Here is a 6,000-nt window from a genome sequence, read left to right as displayed (position 1 = left end):
TATAAGTTTTCAACTTTCAGTTTTAAATAAAATCAAATCTGATAATATTAGCTTGAAGTAAAATGTTAATACATTAGAGATAATCAGAGTTCGGTCATAAAGCCTTAAGAGTCATGAATGAATTTACAAGCTCAAATATAAAAGGTTGTGCATTGTGTGACTCCAGTCCATCAGCGTTGTTTGGATCGTGATCAAATTGGGATAAATTACTGATAGGTCTTAAAAGTTTGATTTATTTCCCATCAAGCCCTATTGATAATAAGTTCTAATAAAAGCGTCATTAAAAATAAATTTTGTGATGATTTTTTTTGTATGTCGCTAAAAATTGATAATTAGCAACTTCTTTTGTCATGATTTTTATAAATTGTCACTAAAACTTACAATTAATGACGTTTTTCTGTAATGAATCTTTTAAATTGTCGCTAAAAGTTAAAATTTAGTGACTTTTTAAATTAAATTGTCTCTAAAACTTATAATTAGTGAGATTTTTTTTTTTGACAAATTTCAAATTGTTGTTGAAAATTGATAATTAGTGACATTTTTTAATAGTGTTTGATAAAAAATATCATTAATTCTCATAGAACTTATTAGACAATAAGGTCACCTATTAGGATTTACATGTAAGTCCTCAATAAAATTATACATCTATATATATCAGATTAACTTAATTTTTTTGTGACTGATCTACATAAAATGATATAAAAATTGAACAATTCGAATCAAAACAAAGTCCGTGATAAGTTTCACAAACCTGAACAATGCCGTCCAGCTCAATAACTGAACTAGAGACCGCCATTCCCAAGATAAAATACATCATCAAACTAATATAAGAGTACAAACTCGTTCGTTTGGAATGTCGGTTGATTTTTTGACTTTTTGGCTTTTTGGCTATTTCGTTTGGGATAGATTTTTTGACTTTTTTACCTTTTGTGAGGGAAAAAATGAAATGATTATAGTTTGAATGTGATATTTTGTCTTATTAACTTAAAAAATTTATTTTGTCTTTTTTATAGGTAAAATAATTAAAAAGTCAAAAAATTTGACAGGCTAAACGAAGGCTAAATAATTTTACGGTGTTTAGAAACAAGATAGTTAAGTTTACATATTAGTAGTGCCTAAAATAATAACAAAACTCAAAATAAGCTAAACATGGTACAAGTATAAATCCGCAAAATAATTAAATATACTTTAATGGATTAGCTCTAAAGTTGCGCTCAAGTTGCTTATGTCCTAATAAGAAAAGGACCGGCATTATTTATAATATATAAATATATGGGCAGTATAATAATGTTGTGCGCGTTTTGTTAAGCTCTCAAATTGCTTATGTCCCAAGAAAAAGACCAGCATTATTTATATAAATCTATGGGCTGTATTGTGTGCGTTTTGTTTGAATTAGTCAATTTTATTACTACGAAAATCTTGGGGATTGACTTCTAGAAAATTTAGAAAAGTCTAAGTTTTAAAAAAATTTCGTTAAAATATAAGATGAAAAAAAATATTAATATGTTTGGAATAATTAATTTAACTTTTTATAAAAAAATAAAAAATAAAATATAAAAAAAATAAAGGAAAAAACTCTTAAATTTCTTTATATAATTCTTAAATTTTTTTAATAACCTTTTAACTATATTATTAACTTCCCAAACTTGGTTGTCTTTAGTTGGCAACACAAATGAAACCTTATTTGGTTGTCATTTGGTTTGTTTTAGAAAGTATGTTAAAAGTTACCTTTTATAATTTTAATTTTTTATTTTTGAGAAAATATGCAAAAAAATAGAGAGGAGATGGGACTAAAAAAAGATCAAAAAGCCAAAAAACTGTTTTTACCATGGAATTAGGTTCAAAGTCAGTTTATTGATTTTTTGGCTTTTTTAGGTCACATCATCTCTCTACTTTTTTGCACATTTAAAAAAAAACAAAAATGTGCACCAAAAAAAAAAAAAAAAACAAAACAAAATAAAAAAGTGCTAAAATTTTGACTTTTAATCCATTTCTCAAAATAAGTCTTTATTTCAATCAACAAAAATTTGAAGTGATGCTTCACATCATTCACCATGTAATGTTTGGTTTTAAAAAAATTGAGTTTTTTTAATTTTCATATTTTTTTTTTATTTTTAGTGAATTTTGACAACATTTTAAGTAATTTTTGTATTTTTTATTTTTTAGATACACTTAATCTAAATACATTTAAAAAGTATTATATTTGTAAAAATTAAAAATTTATCAAATACAAAAAAATATTTAAAAAATATGAAAATTCAATACATTTTTGTATTTTATTCAATTCAATGAATTTTTTAAAAAGATTTTATATATATATATATATATATATTTTACCTTTTAAGCATATTAAGATTAAGTGGATCAAAAAAAAAAACATTTTAAATGATTAAAACATTTTAAAAAATCATTAAAAATACAAAAATACAAATTCAAAATTCAAAATTCAAAAAACTATTTTTAAAAACTAAAAACCAAACTGGGTTACATTTTGACACTTGTTCTCTTATCTCTTAAAGGCAACACAAAAATAGTGAGCCTTAGAATTTTAACCAATAAAAAATGAGGTAATTATAATTTAGTGAAACAGTTAAAAAAATATTACACTATAGATAAAAAAAAAATTGTGCAACTCTAACATATAATGAGGACTTGCATCAAGCACATGAAAGGCTTGCGCTATGCACACAGAAAATTTACACTCCATGAAAATATTAAAGCTTTGTTTGGCATTGGCTAATATAATCAATTTTTTTGTATTGGAACTTTTTTAGTCTCGTTTGGTTTGGATTTTTTGACCTTTTTTAACTATTGTGAAAGAAAAAGTGTAATGATTATGAGTTAGATGTGATATTTTGTCTTATTAACTTATTTCATCTATTTTGTCATTTTCTACGTTTTTAACTCCAAAATGATAGCCAAACCAAGGCTAAAAAAAATTCAGTGTCCCCACGTATTTGCAATTTCTCCATAAAAAATTAATTTAAACACCACATAAATACTCTGGGATCATAATTAATTTAAACACCACATAAATACTCTAGCATCATAATACAATTTCCCAACCACATATATCTCCTCAATGAATATACAAACAGCACCTCTTTGTTAGGCTCTCAAGTTGCTTATGTCCTAAGAGAAGGACCAGCATTGTTTATATATATAGCCTCTGTTTGGCAAGATAGTTTTCAGGCTTTTTTGGCTATTTTAGCCACAAAAAACAAAATAGGCTATTTTAGCCATAACAAACAAAACATCACATCGAACCTATAATTATTACATTCTTCTCTCACAAAAAAAGTCAAAAAAGCCAAAAAGCCCTTCCCAAACCAAGCTTTTTAGCCCAGGCTAAAATAGCCAAAAAAGCTAAAAAGCCAAAAAGCCAACCTACTTCCCAAACCAAGCCATATATATATATATCGTTTGTTTGGCATGGGAATTGGTTTTTTAGTTTTTTGGTTATTTTAGTTTGGGGTACAAACTCGTTTGGGATAGATTTTTTGACTTTTGTGAGAAAAAAATAAAATTATTATGGTTTGAATATGACAGTTTATCTTATTGGACAAAAACACCTATTTTATCTTTTTGTGATTATTTTAACCAAAAAACCTCATATTAACATCTACCAAACGAAGGCCATATATTTTGCGTGAGTTGTCCATTTTATTACTACAAAAATCTTGGGGGATTGACTTCTAGTAAATTTGGAAAAGTCTAACTTTAAATTTTTTTCATTAAAATATGCGGTGAAAAAAAAATGCTTGGTTTCCAGTTTTTCAAAACACTTTTTAAAAAATTCTATTTTTTTATTTTCTGTGTTTTTTTGTTTTTACTAAATTTTTTTAATATTTTAAGCAATTTTTTTACTTTTTAGACACATCTAACATAAATACACCTAAAAAGTAAAAAAATTATAAAAAAAATCTTTTAAAAATTCACTAAATACCAAAAATACAAAAAAAAAAGACAAGAATTCAGTACATTTTTTGTATTTTTATGTATTTATTAATTTTTGAAAATATTTTTTCATATATTTTTTATTTTTTAGATACATCTAAGTAAGGTACATCTAAAAAAGTAAAAAAAATGTTTAAGATTTAAAAAATATTCACTAAAAACAAAAAAACACAAAAATCAAAAAAGTCAATTTTCAAAAAATTTAATCCAGAAAACTCAAACCAAACACAATATTTTTGAAATAATTATTTGATTTTTTATATAAAAATGTACAAAAAAATAAAAGAGAAAAAGAATCGTTAATTTTTTTATATAATTTTTTAACTTCTTAAATTTTTTAATTACCTTTTAACTATTTTATTAACTTCCCAAACTTGGTTGTCTTTAGTTGGCAACACATATGACACCTTATTTGGTAATATTTGATTTGAAAAGTTGGTTCAAAGTAAATTTTTTGACTTTTTTTTAGAAACTTGTAAAAAAATAAAAAGATGATGTGACTCAAAATAGGTTAAAAATCAAAATTTGACTTTTAATCAAATTCTCAAATTAAAAGCAACCTTTTAGGCCTATTTTAAGAAGTAGATTTGAAACAAATTTTTTGGCTTTTCTGTTCTTTTTTTTTTTTTAAAAAAAACGTATATAAAAGTATAAAAATGATGTGATCCAAAAAAGTCAATAAATCGTCTTTTAACCTAATTGCTAAAAGATGCTTAGGTCTCTTTTGACAAAGAGATTAGGGGTGGTTTGGTATGATCTAAATAAGTGTACTTTTTTACTTTTTATGAAATATGGATTGAGTTTTAAGTGATGTGTTAGAGAGGTGATATAACTTAAATAAGATGGTGTGACTTAAATAGGATAGTGACTTTTTGATTTTTTAGCTTTTTTGGATCATGCCAAACAAGGCCTCAGAGTGGCTTCTCCTTCTGCCACGTGACAAATTTTTTCTATCCTAAAATTAAAAATATATATTATTTAAAGGCGTAAGTAAGATTTGAACCGAAGACCTTGAATTTTATTTTATTTTATTTTATTAAAAATGAACAATCTTATCATTTAAATAACATAAATATTATAATATTAATTTTTTTATTATTTATTTTGATACTTACTTATCTAAATTACGCAGACATTACTTGTGCCACCCATTAACTTTCTCAAAGCTAACAAAAAAGTTGCGGGTGGTATTATTTCAATCAACAAAAGTTTGAAGTGATGCTCCGCATCATTCACCATGTAATGTTTGGTTTTAGAAAACTGAGTTCACGTTTTTGGAAATTGGATTTTTTATTTTTCATATATTTTTAATAATTTTTTGTTTAATATTTTACACATTTTTTTTAGATATACTTAGTCTAAATGCACTTAAAAAGTATAATATTTGTATAAAAAAATTAAAAAATTCATCAAATGCAAAAAAAAAAAAATGAAAATTAAATACATTTTCATATTTTATTGTATTCAATCAATTTTTTATAGAATTTTGTACTAATTTTTTACTTTTGAAGTATATTAGGATTGAGTGGATCTAAAAATTTAAACAAAAAATTGATTAAAACATTTTAAAAAATCATTCAAAATACAAAAATACAAATTGAAAACTCATAAAACTGACAACCAAACAGGGTTACATTTTGGGGCGGTGTTTATGTGTGCAACCCTTGTTGCACACCATATGTAGCCTTGTTTATAGCAATTAGATTAAAATAAATTGATCATGACTATTGAATTTTTAATGTTAAAATAAGGCTTCCCGTTCAACCGGTTACTCGTACATTTTTGTGTTGTTAAATATTTTTACAAACAAACTTTTGCGAATTTTGTGTTAACTTACACATTTATGTAAGATAACTTACGTGAATTTGTGAAAATTTATGCATTTTTATGAAATCAAAATTTTCTCTGAGGACTTATTCGTACTTGTGTTCACTTACGCATTTTTGTGAAATCACTTACATGAGTTGTGAAAACTTACGCATTTTTGTGTTGTTCTAAACTTTTGAGAATAAATTTATGTGATGCCTCAAAATAATTATAATA

Source organism: Camellia sinensis, chromosome 4 (assembly GCF_055761805.1).
Source record: "Camellia sinensis isolate YWXY chromosome 4, ASM5576180v1, whole genome shotgun sequence".
Taxonomy (NCBI): Eukaryota; Viridiplantae; Streptophyta; class Magnoliopsida; order Ericales; family Theaceae; genus Camellia; species Camellia sinensis.
The sequence above is the reverse complement of the archived record's forward strand: the minus strand, read 5'-3'. Positions refer to the sequence as shown.